The sequence below is a fragment of the Melozone crissalis genome, unplaced genomic scaffold (assembly GCF_028551555.1).
Source record: "Melozone crissalis strain CALT ecotype California unplaced genomic scaffold, PUWL_Pcris_2 ptg000014l_1, whole genome shotgun sequence".
NCBI lineage: Eukaryota > Metazoa > Chordata > Aves > Passeriformes > Passerellidae > Melozone > Melozone crissalis.
This window is the reverse complement of record NW_026535792.1, coordinates 17,624,987-17,640,670: the sequence shown is the minus strand read 5'-3', so window position 1 is coordinate 17,640,670 and position 15,684 is coordinate 17,624,987. Positions and strand designations below refer to the sequence as shown.

Below are 15,684 nucleotides of genomic sequence, written 5' to 3'. Positions count from 1 at the left end.
CTGAAATATTGATAATGTAGTTTTTAAAAGCATCTTACTATACATAAAAAGGTAAATAAAGCAGATTGGGTAAGCAAAGAAAATAGACTAGGTAGGGAGTGGGAAAGAATTCAGGTAAAAGCTTGCCTTCCTTGCCTTTCTTGCACTCCATGAGGAAGTCTCTTTTTTATTGATTGGACCCTAGTAGGGGTTTCCAGTTCTTTCTATGGAGTTTCATGGCATGTGCAGGGTCCTTATAAGAGCTTCCCTGACTTGTTTTAGTGTGGACTGTGGTGCTACAAAGTTGGTCTAAAAACTAATTCTGGGGGGAGAAATTTATTCACTGAACATCCATAAATGAAGGGTTTTATATAAACAAAAGGAAGGGCTTTCTGACCCAAAGGAAGCACTCAGACTCTATGTGATCACAGATAAAAAACCTCACATTTTTCTTACCTTGTATCTTGACCAAAAGAATAAAGATTTGGTGCTCTGGCCTGGGAAATACCTCCAAGCTTGAGGCTTCAGAACACTTTACTGTGGCTTCAAACAGCTCATGTGTGCTGTGTTTAATTCACTTCCAGCCTCTCTGTTTTACAGAATTGGCTTTATGTTTTATAGGCAGTGACAGCAATTAATAACATTAATGATATGATGCAATTAAGCAGGTTGTGGATAAAGCTGAGAGGAGCCTTAGTGCAGTACTTCCAGCTGGGTCACCTGGCATGACAGGGAACTGAGACAACTCTTTTGCTCCTTATCTGAACCATTGTCAAGGATTTCTTCCTTTGGTTGTGAAGATTTAGGATGTTTTGCCAGGCCTTCCATGCTGATGTTTTGTTACACCTGGCACTGGAAAGAAAATCCTTTATGCTTGAGTATTAAAATATATGAAAGATTCTACAGAGTGTGTTTCAGATATGACATTTCTGATTTTGCTTCTTAGTTCTAATCTTAATTTTACTTTCCTTGAGAGGTCACTGTAGGGAGTAATTGTATTTCTGCATTACTGTACTTTGGTGCAGGGTTGAATAGCTTGAATAACTGTTACCTGATCCCTGGATCATTTCCTTCTAGACCAAAGAAATTGTCATCTCTCCCCACCTAATAACAGCATGATTTTGTTTAATTTAAGCTTCTTCTGCCATTCTTGGAAATGAGTCTGGCAGCATTTCAGACAAAGAATTCATTTTTGGGTACCGTATTTTTCTACAGCTCTCCTTGAAGCCCTTGTTTTCTGTAAGAGGTTTCACTCTGCACTGGGGTTGTGCTCAGGCAGCCAATCATTTTCCCTCTAATAAAATTTCCTCATGGCAGTTTAGACATGGAATTATGTGCCAAGGGGTGATGCCATTGCTTGGCAGTGTTAGGGCAGTGGAACTGGAGAGGTGTTCCTGGGGCTGCTCTTGACTGAGCTTTGCTGGCAGTGCCAGGTAGGGGCTGACTGAAATGTGCAGGCAGAAACTGTAGGGAGATAGAACAGAAGAAAATGAAGATAGTGTAGAAAGAAATCTGACCCCTAAGAGGTTGCAGCTGGGCCAATTATCAAAGATCAGGAACAGGCCTGACTTTAACAGGCCACAGGTGACACCAATGAGAAGAAGAGTGCTATAAAGAGTGGGGTGGCTGGGTGAGAAGGGAACTGGGGTCAGTCGGCTGCTTTCTGAAGAAGAGTCAGTGCTCTGAGGAGCTGACCATGAGAAACATCAAGGTATGAAACTTTTGTGATAGGAGATAAACAGTACAGAACCCCTGCAATGAGATAACAAGAAACAACCTGCTTTATCCACTTGTGAGTTTGACTTTGCATGGACTCAGGAATGCTCTTAAAGGTCCCTTTGCTCCCTGATCAGCTTTTCTGTGTCCTCTGAGAAGGTTACAAAACCCTGCCAGCAAATGAGTATCTCTGGTATGGTGCTGGCCACTGGAATTCTCCTGCCATGGCAGTGGGGATGAAATTCCTGACCATCCCTGGGGGAGGGTGTCCTCAGGTGTGTCACACTGGGGCTGTGCTCCACTGGCAGGAAAGTAAATGAGTTTTACCCTAGGTTTGTGTAGGGTACAAGGCAGTGCTTGGGGAAAGCTTTTCCAGTTTATATGGGACTGTACAGCCACCAGTCCTGGGAGTTCCTGGGGTGTTTTCTGTTACTTCTGGCACCATTTTCAATTGGGAGAAGTGGTGCCTTCAGTGCAGTTACTCAGATCCTTCTGGTGACAATTAAGGATGTCACCAGTTTCACATGCCTGAGAATAGTTGAACCCCTGTGTTATAAATATGAGGTGCTAGAGGAGCCTTCTATTGCCCTCATGCTGGGTTTAAAAATGATTGGGATTTGTTCCCCTACATACATCTCAGAAGGACTGAATCAGGAAAATGGCCTTTAACTTGACTAGAAAGGTACTGAAGAGCCCAGAAGGATTCTACACAAATTTCTGTCCTCAATCTCTTTATGTGCATTGTGTATCTGGGAGGCAGAGTCAAGACATTTCCTTACCTTTGGAAGGGAATTTTGGCTGCCTTATTCCTGGAAGTGTTCAGGGCCAGGCTGGACAGGGCTTGGCACAACCTGGGCTGGTGGAAGGTGGCCCTGCCATGGCAGGGGGTGCATGTGGTGACCTGTCAGGTACCTCCCAACCCAAACCATTCAGTGAATCTGTGTACCTGCAAACTGCAGATGTCATGGACCCACTGCTCACACACTGAACCTTTGCCTGGTGCATGTGAGAAGTGATTTCATGTGGGGGGAATGTCCCAGGGAAAGCTGTGACTGAGACAATCCCAGCCCTGAAGCTGGACATTGCTGAATCCTGCCCACACTGGGGTAGGGCCAAACACTGAATGGACAAAATGTGGGCACCTCTGTACCCAGAGTGTCACAGAATGGGCAAAAGGGACCTCCTCAGTTTTCCTGGGGTGCAAAAGCAGGGGTCACTGAGGTAAATGAATTTCTAGAAAATTCTCACAGCCTGACAGAAGGCTCACATATCTGCATGCAAACCTTGAGATAAGAAATGCTAACTGAGAAATGCCATGGAATAGGACAGACATTGCTGAGAGAGAAATGGAACTAAAAACAAGTTTCAAAGGATGGCCTTGCAGGTAAGACCAAATAGTTTGGAGAAACAGAACCATGTAAGATGCATTGTAGTAGGACCCAGGAGGGGTAATTTTAGATGATTGGCCTGGAGGCATTTCCAGCATGGTGTGACAAAAGCTGATAGGCCAAGAAATGCTCATAATGTAATTAGGAGATAGTGGGTTTCTGATTGTGACAGTGCAAGTTATAACATCTGTATTGTCTCACCCTTCTCATGAGACTGAAAATGGAATAAAAGTTTTTCAAACACCTCTCAGCTGCCCCATCTCTGGGTCAGAAAGGGGCTTAATCCAACAGGTCACCACAGTCCAGGCCAGGAAAGAATTCGGAGCCTGAAAAGCCACCTCTCTCTTGGATGTAGTGGCAGGGCTCTCCCCTCACTGTGGGTGCTGCTACCAGCTTATTTACAACACCTGTAATGAATTGAGAGCACTGGAAAAATTTGTTTTGCTCTCCCCAGGCATGAAAGAATCTGTAGCATTTCCCTCAGATAAGGCTGGGAAGTGATGACAGCAGAGCTGGGCAAACAGGGAGTTATTCCTGTATTTCATGTGCTCAGCCTGGGAGAGCCAGAGTGGCAGTTAAATACTGGGAAGGTCACAGGTTCAGCCTTCATCTGGGCAATATTTCAAATTTATGGCTGTGCCCAGCACCCTGGGGGTTTGTGCAGGGGCTGGGGCTGAGCGAGGTCACTCAGGGCCTTCCTGTGGCCTGCCTTGGTGCTGGGGTGGGACCAGCAGCCTCTCCCTGCTGAAATATTTGCTGCAGTTAATAATGAACCAGAAAAATCATAAACCAACAAAAATTTCCATTTTCATTCTGTTATAAAATTGACATGGCAGATCTGAAGCCTCTAAAATAAAGAAGTCCCCGTGTTTGTGGGAGAAGAGTGAGAGTTGCTCTTTGCTCTTGCTTGTTGTTGCCTTTCAGCGAGTTTTTGGAATAGCAGAAAATCAACTTCTGAGTTGTCTAGGACAGCATTCAGTGTCTGATAGTGTATCTTAAGTATTACACATGAAATGTCTCACTGTGTGAATGTAACTAAATTTAAAAATAAAACAAGAGAAGCCTCTTTTGGGGTATTTGTAAAGATAAATCAGAGATTGCATGTGGCAACTGGCTGATCACGGCCTCGTTCATGCTGCCAGAGCAAATTGTGTGGAAAAAACCAAATGCAGAAATGTTTTGATGGAATTGTCCACTTTGTGCTTCAGAAAGAAGTGCTGGAAATATTTTCAGTGGAGCTGACAAGGTTTAGAGCAATGGCAAAGCCTCATTCCAGCAGAAAATAGGATGTTTTTGAGTGTTGGTCCTGCAGTGTCAGGGAACAGTGATTTCTGTGTTCTGGGGGGTTGGCAGGGTTGCCTCACTTTGATTTCCCTGCTGCCTTTGCTCTTGCTGGGGTCTCCATTACTTGGATTACTCATGGCATGTAATGATTTTAAATTTTTAAATGAAGATTTTGGCTTAAAAAACTAGTTGTGATTATGCATCTATTAACATATGACTTGTTATTAAAATAAAATGGGAATGTGCCAGGATGTATGAAACAAGTCAAGACTCTTTAAAACAGAACCAGGACACCTGCAGAAAGAAGAGCCTGAATGTGAAGAACCCTGGGCTTGTTTTCCTGGGTTTTCTGGGGCAGCTGCCTTGATAAAAGCTGGTGCCATCCTGCCCCAGAAATTGTAGCTGTTTGCAAAGCACATTAAATCCTGCAGCAGCAGAGTAATATATCTGGTTAGCTGTTATTTTTGCATTAAGCTTTCATTATTATTGAAAACAATTCCAGGGAAGAAATTTGAACCATCACTGAAAATTGCTCAGACCTCTCTCATACCTTCTAGATGATCTTCATCGATTTCCCTCTCTAATTAAGCTCAGGGCTGTGTTTGATAATGGGCTGCTCCTCAATTAGAGATTCAGGAGGTGCTGCATGAACCTGAACTTGTCAAAGGCTCACGTGAGGGAAAAAATACTGTCCTTTTTGGGGGTCTCAGAATGTGCTGCTTGAGGAAGCTCTTGGAAGTAAAAACAACACCTTGGCTTCACAGGAATTATTTCTTGTCCTGCAAATGTAATGAGTAATTAGAGACCTTTTTTTGTAGTGATGCAAACAAGGGCAGGGTCCAGGAGTCTGGTGTGGATGGTGGATGAGCTGAACTCCCTGGAATTTGGGTCTCTACCACTGCACTTCACTGATGGTCTGCAAAAGCTTTCTGAAAGTCCTCACTGTTGCTCCTTGGTGTAGTTTCATGTGAATGCAGTTCACTTGTGAATTGAACTAACTGGGAATTTTTGCTTCTTGCATTTGTATTCAAGGCAAGGCTTGCTGGTGGAAAAGTTATAAGCAGATATTCAGGGACATGGAGAGGAAGGACAGGGGAGTGTTATTTTCAGGCTACATCACTTGTTCAGATTGTGCCTGGACACCAGAAAAGCCCATCTTCAGCAGAGCTGTCATTTTTAATACTAAAGGTAAATTTTCCCAAGATGTTCTTTGCATCATGCAAAGGCTCCACTCCTGTGTTCAACACTGTGACCTGATTCCTGTTCCACAGGGCTTGGGCTCAGCAGAACCTCTGCTTTTCCTGCTCAATGTCTAAATCTTGTTCTCTAGCTGGGCTGTTGGAAGTTTGCAGGTTTTTTGGTCTGTCTTGATGTTTTTCTAAGACCAGGAGGAACATTTGTCCAGCCTGTGACATGTGGAAGAGAGCTTGCCTTGGTTCTCAATGGGGGCACCAACATTTGTTTTCTTTAGCTGCATTTCCAAAAGTCACCAGTGAGCTTTGCTGGAATTTCAAGGAGCATTCTCTGGTAGCAGTGCAGATGTTTAACATTCTGTGGGGGTGTCAGAGAGCAGGGAAATGTGAAATATGTGAAATGTGTTGTAGGAGCAGCCCAGGGGAGCCCTGCCAGGCTGTGATCTGTGCCTTGCTGCCACCTTCCAGGCAGGGGGCACTTGGCAGCTCAGGGCTGGGGAGGATTTCCAACCTTTCCTGGGCTCAGGGTGGGCAGGGGCAGCTGCTCTGGGTGTGCCTTGGTCAGTGGGGTGGATCCCTGTGGCCAGGAGGAGGCTGGGATTATCCCAGGATTATCCCAAGGGTGATGTTCAGCCCCTCTGTATGGACCATCCCCAGCACCATGGGGTGTGTAGCCCCCAGATAATCCTGCTGCAAGGGAGGCTCTTCCTCTTCCAAAGTCTCTTTTTCCAAAGATCTGGCAACATTTAATCATGAGGTTCTTGTACATGAAACATCTGGAATTCCCTGTAATTGTTAAGGCAAATTCCCTGTATTTGTAAAGGCAAATTTGTACCTGTGCAGTGTGGGAAGCAACAGCCCCAGATTCCACCTTCAGTAATTGTGGAAAGCTGAAAGATTAATTTTAAGTTTTTTGTGCAGTTATGGTACAGTTTACAAAGATTGCTCCGAGTCTGATTATATCTGGAAAAGTTGTCTTTGTGTTGCAGAGGTGCTGCAGAGCTTCCAAATGGATTTTTGTGGTGCTGAAAAAGTTCCAGAAGAGCCCCCAAATGGGCAGGAGTGAATGAGGACGGGATGAGATCCTTTGGGATGGGTGTCCATAGTGCAATGGTGTGGGGATTTGGGAGCTAAGATCCAGAAGTGCACATGCCAGGGAGATGAGATACATGTGGAATTTAAAAAAACCTCTTTGTGAGATATATATATTTATAAAAATCCCATCAAGAAAGACAAAACCAAACGATCAGTAACCCATAGAATTCACACAAATGGTTTTCCTTGTAAATGTTCTTGAGGAATCCTTGGGGATCATGAAAATGTTACTAAATTAAGCAGCAGTGTCTTAAATATCTACAGTGTCGAAACTGATATTGAACTGAGGGAATTGTAAAGGCTGCTTTGTCTTTCAGGCAGAATTTCTAATAAATGAGGATCATATTAACAGGGGTTTGAACCAGCTGCTGCTTTAGGGACAGAAATCCTTTTCCCCCAAAATGGCTTTTAAAACAGAAAACTGAGGCTTTGCCTTTGGCCTAGACAGGCAATTACAAAATGCAGAGTTTTGCCCAGGGTTTATATTTAGGGATGGGGTTTTTTGGTCTCCAAAATAAAAATGTGCTTTTTAGTTTGGAACATGCTTTGACCAGCCCAGGATTTACTCTTTTTGCAGTGTGTTTTTCATACAATGTTGTAGGAAAGGTAAGCCCAGCTGGCTCATGGTCCCAGGTGCTCTTGGATGCTTTTAAGGATTCAAGGACACACTAGATGTATGTACTAGAAATAAGCTATAGGGGTTTTAATACTGCTTTTACTCCCCATCAAAAGGAGATGACATAATTTCAATTGCAAACTAAAAGCTGAAAGATTCAGTAGTAATTTTTAAGTTGCACATGCCAGAGACTTCCAAGAAATGTGAATGTGTGAACTAAGCAGCTCATTAAAATGCCTTTTGCCTCCAAGTGAGACTCTTTTTATAGGAGTTGTGCCCTAAATGGTGAGTACTTTTCTCTGTTCATCAGGGTCATCCTTCCATTTTAATTGGGTGAACCAAGCTCCAAGTTTAATTTTTGAATTTATGGGATTTAATTTTTTTTTTCCATTTCAGCAGAAACTTTTGCACTGTTTTCACACCACCAAATTTCGTGATGAAAACTGAGGGTGATGTTAAAGTTGAAATGCTGAGGAACACCACACATCAATCAGTCTTGAGAGGGAGTCCATACCATAAAGTGAACATATACTTTCTTTCAAGTTAAATTTTTATGATGGTTAAGCTGACTCTCATCCAGCAGATAATTGATTTCTCTAATGGGAGCCAGATTATTGCCATTACTGGATGTCTCATTATCCAAGCTCTAGTCCTTGGCAGGGAAGTTTCTCCCAAAGTTGCAGAGATGAAACAATCCAGTAATTTGTGGGAAGGAGGAGGGCTCTTATCTGTGGTGGCTGATTCCCTCCATAGTCTTGCAGTTAATTAGTTTGTCTTCGTGAGGAGAATAATTTAAAGGGAAACCACGGTGGAGTTTGGGTTCCTGGAGTAAACAGGGTTTGGTTATGGAAGTTAAACACTGGCAGTGTTCTGGAGGAGATGGGAAGCCTTGGGGGCAGGTGGGAGCTGTCTAATAAAGGTGTTTTGTGCTCCTCAAGGTGCTCTCTGCAGAGAGATGCTGGGGGCAGGCCTGAAGGGAAATGGGAGCAGGATCTAAGACACTCACAGAAGGAAACCAGGCTCAAAGCAGGCTAGTTACTGGTTAATGAAGGGCAGAACATTATTTTTTATATTGAATATTTTTCTAACCAGTCCCAAATTCTGGCAACTCTGCTGGTCTTGTTTGTTTTCAAGTGCTGACTCCAAGGTTGCATCTGTGATCTCTATTTTCACATCCTTAGGAGCTTAAATGTAATCTCAGTATAACTTTGCAGGTGAGGATATAAATTGCTGTACTGTGGTACCTCAGAGCACCCTGTGCTCTGGCAGTGCCACTCCCCAGGCTGTGTGTCTCACACATCAGATGCTTTTAGCTTCAGTAAAGCACTTGGTTCTGTGAACACAATTTAAATAAAAGGGGGTTTGTGCTCATCCTGAGTTACAATGCTTGAAAGGCTCCCTGGAACCCCCCATTACTGACAGGTTAATGCACAGAATGTAGGATTACTCAGGATTTCTGTTTGTATTGCATGCAAGTTGCCAAAGCTTTCCAAAAAAATGCTGTTTGTATGTCAGGAGTTGGACCAGCAAGCTCAAGGAGCAGTTCCCTTGGGCAGCACAATGTATTTGTTCCATAGCAGTGTGGCAGAGTGGAATGGGACTTGAAGGAGGTGCAACAATTTTGGCAGCTTTGGAAATAATTCTGCTTTGTGTTCTGTAACTCAGTGAGCTCTGTAGTGTTTTGGAGCTCCAAACTCAAATTATTATTTGTTTATCCTGATGGAATGATATTGATGAAGGACCCTGGGAAGCACAGGGCAGTCAGTGCCACCTCAGTGCCCAGCAGGGTCATGGAGCAGCTCCTGGTGGAAACTGCAGGAAGGCACGAAGGGAAATGAGGTGAGTGAGGGAAGAGCAGCAGAACATCTGCCTGGGCTTGTGCAAAGCATGACACCCTGCCCTGGTGACCCCAGCCTCTGGAGAGTCATGGATTTGGTGTGTGTGCCACTGGGTGGGTGAGGAATTGTGGCCCTGGCAGGGTGGGCAGGCCCTGGCACAGGTGCCCAGGGGAGCTGGGGCTGCACCTGCATCCCTGGCCCTGCCCAGGGCCAGGCTGGACTGGGCTCTGAGGGGTTGGAACTGGTCCCTTCCCCAGCACCCATGGCTCAGTGACAGGGATGGAGCTGCTGCTGGCCAGGGAGCTCAGGCAGGCTTTGTGCACAGGGAGGAACCAAAGAAGCTGAAGTAGAATTTCAAATATGTCACTTTTCTGTACTGAAAGTCTCTTCTGAGGTGAGTTTATAGCAGCTCACAGCTCAGAGCTGAGTCAGGGCTGCAGAACAAACATTTCACTAAATTCTAATGATTTACTATAAGCTGTGTGCCACGCTTTGGAGAATCTTTAAAATACAATTTTGCTTTTCCTTTCCCCTTTGGGCAAATAATTTTTTTCAGCTTTCTCAGTACATGTATAATTAATAACTTTGTTTACTGACAATGTCAGCACTAACATAGCTCTGATTTATAGTGTTTATCTTTTGCCTGTTTCCTGTAGCACATCCTAAGATGCCACATAGAGAAGAAACTGTATTTTAGGAAGGTGCTTCCAGAAAAATAAGAGTTCATTACCACCACCCTGGTATGTTCTCTTGGCTTCAGAAGAAACCATAAGACTCAAATCATTGTGCTTTAAATAATTGGCTGAAACTTTGCTTTGCTCTCTGGGAATTTGCATGGAAAGGAAGGAACCACAGGAGGTTTTGTGGGGCTGGGGAGGAGGCTCAGTTCCACAAGCTCAGATTTCTGGGCTGGAGCAGCTTTGGCTCTGTCCTTGGCACTGGCTGTGCTTTTGCTCCCAGTCACACACTCATCTGCACAGTGCATGCTTCTTGCTCTGCTAATTTGCTTAAACGATCATTAGTGTGATTAACCATTAGAGCAGTGATTGCAGAGCTGCTGATCTCCCTGCTGCTGCTCACATTGCAGCTGGGCTCCAGGCACACACACACGAGTGAGGGTTTCCACAATGAACCTGGGAACTCGTGTAAAATTCCCCTGGGTGTAAACAGGTGCTGGAGCAGATGAAAAAAATCTTTTATGGAGCCTCCAAAGGATTTCCATGGGCTGCTGGTGCTGTTAGCAGAGCTCTGCATCATCACATCAGCCACAGTAATGTTCCATCAGGACTTGGAGTACTTGGGGGAAGGATCGTGGGTTCAAATGTTAAACTGGTTCTGCTGGAAACTAGAACTTGGCTTCCTTAGTTTCACATGGGATTGTAATTGTTGATTGTTGTTTTCCAAGGAAAAGAGAAAATTCTTTGAACTGCAGGGAAATCTTAGGGATTAAAGGGGATATTTGAGTTCTGGATGTGGCACTTGGGGCTGTGGTTAGTGATGGATCTGGCAGTGCTGGGGTAATGGTGGGACTCAATCTTGAGGATTCTTTGGTTTGCCTGGAACAGCTCAGATGGGTAAAATGTCATTTGGAAGAACATCTTTCCTTTGTAGGGATCCGTTGTTGTACCACCTTGCCAAAAATACCGTTCTAAGATAATATTTTAGAATTATTGACCAGTGTTTTTATAAGGAGGCTCCTTTGCCTCTGTTAAAGTGGTCACTTGAATTTACTAATTTGAAATCTGAAGACTCTTAGAACTTGCTAATCTGTTAACTGTTACTAATTTGTAATTAAAATGTGTCAATGCTCTGCAGTCTCTCTTTGAGGGAAAATTATTTTCTAAAATATCACAAACTTTAAATATGAAAAACTTCCTTGGATTTGAGGTGTGCACCTGATCCATAATACCTGTGTCAATTTCTTTACCATTACCCAAATTAGTGGATTTTATTTAAGAAAAAAGCATCACTGGGGTCTGTACTTTCCTGAATTCCTGTTCGCAAATCCTGCTGCTCTCACTGGCCTCATGTGCTGGGCCAGCTTTCAACATAAGGGATTGTAAAGCCAAATTTGTACCTGTGCAGTGTGGGAAGCAACAGCCCCAGATTCCACCTTCAGTAATTGTGGAAAGCTGAGAGATTAATTAGAATATTTTGTGCAGTGAATGGCACAGTTTTCAAAGATTGCTCCGAGTTTATTTTGTATCGTTCTGTACCTCAGTGGTTAGAATCCATTTGTGTGGGAAGGATGAAAGTTTGACAAGAAAGTCTCACAGATGTGTGCTTAGCAGAAAGATTTTTGAATGTAGAATGTAAAGAAGGAATAGAGATGGAAGCAAGTTTTGATATAGAAGAATTGCTGAGCCAGTCTTACTGGATAACCAAGGGGGTGTTAGTTAGAAGGGGTTCTTATGACTTAGAGCAAAGGATAAACCCACCTCAAACAAGAAAATGTTTTTATGTATTTGAAGATAAAAAAATGTGAAAGGGAAATGAGAATCTCTTTTGGTGGAGCCCCCCAGGAGCTCCTGCTGGATGGGGACAGCTCTGGTCCCAGAAGGGATTGCTGCAGGATCCCATGTTGTGCCAGTGTCCAGAGGCAGATGGCTGAGGGGATTTAAGTGAAGGGTGAGAACAGTTCTTATTTCCCCTGGGTAATGTCCTGTTCTCCAGGCAGATTGGGGTTCCCTCTGTGCTTTCTCCATTATTTATCAATCCCCCATAGATTTCTTTACTGTTATTCCATTTTCCTCTCTCATTCCATGTAAACATCTTGTATCTCCCCCATCCCATGGCTCTGAGAAGAACAGCACCTTTTTTTCTTTCTTTTGTGCCAACCTGGTAAATTTATTTGGTTTTTGTTTTCCCAGCTTTCATGGGAATGGCTCAGCCAGTCCACCCTTACTCCCCCACTATGCCAGGCATGTTTATCTGGGCCTTTACTGAGCCCTTGGAGTTGTTTCTTTTCAGGCTGCAGAGTCTTGTTTGCTGGTTCCTTACACAGAAGCTGTTATTGAAGTGGGTTGTAATTAAGGTTATTTTTGGGATTTGTAAATTAGAAGGGACTTTGATGTGAAGATGGGCCTGCATTCACTGAGCTGGAAAGGAATCAGAATTGATGTGGAAAGCCAGCATGAAGAATTTGTGTCATTACAGGACAAAAACATGGAAAAGCAGTAACTCTGTATTTTCTTTTGAACTTGATCAGAAAAGAGCTATTTTTTATAGTGCCAGGATGTGCCTGGATCCAGCAGCAGCTATTGGTGAACATGAGAGGGGCTTAGTTGATCCCATAAATTATTTTTACTGTTCCCAGCCCTAGTTTGTCTTTTCCTCAGATGATCAGAGGCAATCTGTATTCAGTGAACAAACAGCTTAATATTTGAAATAATCTTAAAATGTGTGTCCTTCCTGGCCTTTGGAGCTCCTCAGTCTGTAACACACAAATGAACCCCCTCACTGTGAGGGCTGCACTGGGAAATATTCAAAGATATGGCATGTCAAGGCTTGCTGCCTTTAATTTGTCACGTCCTCTTTCCCCTTCTTATGGGATGGAGTTAGGAAATTCTTAAATGTGTGTTCTCCTGCTGTTTCTCCCCAGGATCTCACTGCCTTGTGCACTGCACAAACTTCACAGTGCTACTTTATTGAGAAAATATTCAATATTTGCTATTTTTCCTCATTCAGGGGATAGTCCCATGATTTATTTATACTGCTCGGTTCAAATCCATATTTATTCCTGTTTTGGTATTCAGCTCCATGGCACCTGAATCATTCATAACCACTAATGAATGTATTTTTGCTCTCTGCTGAAATGAAGTGGCATTGAATCCATTTAAAAAATTGACTGGGACACAGAAAAATTAAGAGGAAATGTATCCAGCTGTTTTAGTGCCCAGTGTGAGACACTTGAGCATTGATTTTTCAGAATATGCATCCCATAATCTGTCCCTTCAGAGCTGTGACTGCCCTGGAGGAGGGGCTGAGGGGCCACAGGCACCTCTCAAATGTGGGATTTGCTCCATAAATGTCCACCTAGTGCCATCAGAGGGGCAGGGCTGGGGAAGGCACCTGGGGATCCAGGGCACCGTCACGTCCAGGGAGGGCCAGTTAGTTATTACTATTATTTTTAATCTTCACATATCAAAATTATTGGAATAATTGTAAACTTTTAAGATTTGAGTTTTTGAAAGACTCAAGGAAGAAAATAAAAGTGAGAAATATGCCATATTCCAAATTCCAGTTATAAATAATTTCTTACTGAGGTGTTGGGTGTCATTCTGGGTGGAGGGAGGACTCAGCCCTATATCCACCATATATATCCAGAATAAACATCCCTAAATCCTGGAGGAACACTGTATTGCTCACAGTGATTGCAGCAGAGCTGCAGATCCTCCCACCAAACAGTCCCAGGGTGGATGGAGGATTCCTGCTGGGGATGTGTTTGGAGGGATCTGAACAGACACCAAAGGCAGCGTGGTGGGAACTGGGATTGAGGGTTTTGCTGGAAATAGCTGGAAATGGGAAACAAGGCCCCAAAGTCTCTTGTCATGCTCAGGGCTGTCTGAGGCCTCTTCTCCAGCTCAGCTTTGTGTGGAAAATGAGGGCTCTGGAATTCAATAAAAATTTCATTGCCTTTGGCAGTGCTGTAAGAAGTTTAAATTTTGATGAGCGTTCTTGTTACTCAGATGTTTCCATGGTACTTGGAGTAGAGTCAGGGTCAAACAGGCGAGATTTCTCCTAGAGGGGCTGGGGAAGGAGAGCTTAGTAAAACAGAGAAATAATGAATGTAACAGTTTTACATTATTGATGCCCAGATTAAGGTTTTTACTTCTAAAAATCACCCGAGAAGTTGCGTGGAAGGCTCGCCTGGAATGATAATCAGCAATACCCTTGGATAAGCATGGAGTGAGCTCTGCTCTGCTTTATTACACTTGATAAGCTTTTCCATATCATCTGGTGAACTCATTTCCATCTAGAAATCTCTTTTGTCATCTGTTCTTTGTCTGAGTTCCTCCTTCACTGGGGAGTTCACCCCTAGAGCAGCAGGTTAATCCCAGCCCCTGCCTCCCCTGTGCAGGTTTTGGGAGATGTCCTCCCACAGAGGGTGGGCTCAGTCTGAACAAGAAGGAAATAAATCTTTGGTGTCTTTGGACATGGAGGAGTCTTACTGGGAGCCCTGGAGGGGAGGTGACAAGTGCAAAAGGTTTTGAGGCCAAACAGGAATCTGTAAATTTGTACCACTTCAGTGTACAGGTGGTTTGAGTTTTCACTTGTGTGTTCCCCTGTTGTGGGCAAAACATAACTGTTGTAGTGTGGTTTTTATTTGGCATGTTTATTGTTTGATTTGTGGTTTTGTAGTCCTTTTGTGGTTTTCTCCCCCTGTTTTTAGAGTGACACAGGCCTGCTTTTGTTATTTAGTTGAGCCAGGTGTTGGTTTATCTGTTTTATATTAGTGCAGGACAGACACTCACTGCTGGGGCCAAATACTCTTGAGGCAGACTCACGGAGCAGTTGGGATTGGAAGGGACCTCTGGAGACCATGCAGTCCATTCAGGGTCATCCAGGAGGGTTTGGGATGTCCCCCAAACATGGGAGACTCCACACCCTCCTGGAAAGCAGCTCTTCCTCACAGTGAGGTGGAACTTGTGATTTCATTTTTATGCCCATTGCTTCCTGATTGTATTTAGCAATTCCTGTTGCTGAACACCACTGAGAGGTGTTATGGAAGCAGCTTTTCAGTGATCTCAGACAAAGGGCAGTGTTCCATCCCTGCAGGGAATAGCTGAGGGAGCTGTGGCACATCTATCCCTGGGCTCAGGGTGGGTGGGGATTCCATCCTGCAGCCCTGATCCATGGGGTGCTGTGGGTCAGAGCAGCACCCACCTGGTGTCCATCACCCTGAGGCACACAGGAATTCCTTCTGCTGTTCCTCTGTGGGGGCCCAGCTGTGCTTGTCCCCCAGGAACAGCCCTTCCATGGCCATACAGGAAAAGGAGGGGTTTGTGTGTGTTTGTATTGATGCCTCAGGTTTGGCTTTTGTATGTTCACATTCTGTGCTGCTTTAGTGTGGGGGTCTGGGTTCATGTTAGGGGATGGTGAGCTCTGCACAGAGCAGGGAGACAAAACAATTCCTGCTCTAGCTGGGGACCAAGGATCCAAATCTCAGGCCCAAGAGCAAAAACAATGGTGGAATGAAGAGAGAAAACAAGAAGGATGGGACTGCATGGGCTGGAGCTGTAGTTGGACAATGAACTCCAATATGCAAATGGACCAGAACTTAGAAAAGTGAGAGACCCCATGACCAGCTGTCCATTTTTGTGACCATTTTGGTTCATTTTGGGTGTAGCCCTGGCTGAGCTCTTGTGCTGCCCAAGGTGGCTCTGTTGAAGCCTCCTAATAAATCTCTGCTTATTCTTTAGCTCTGCCTGGTCCCTGTTCTAGGTCAGCCTTCCCAAGGCATCACAAAGGGCACAGAGGTTCCCCAGCTTCCCTCACTGCCCTGTTGTGATGGAGCTCAGCACCATGGTGGTGGCACTGAGGGTCCCTCCCTGCCCAAACGCCAAAGCTCCCAA

General features: G+C 44.3%; 1 protein-coding gene across 5 annotated transcripts in view; it reads left to right on the top strand.

Moving 5' to 3' along the window:
* Positions 1 to 15,684, top strand: part of NEO1 (neogenin 1) — a 176,936-nt gene that overhangs the window by 84,443 nt on the left and 76,809 nt on the right. The gene's annotated exons all lie outside the window — the stretch shown is intronic.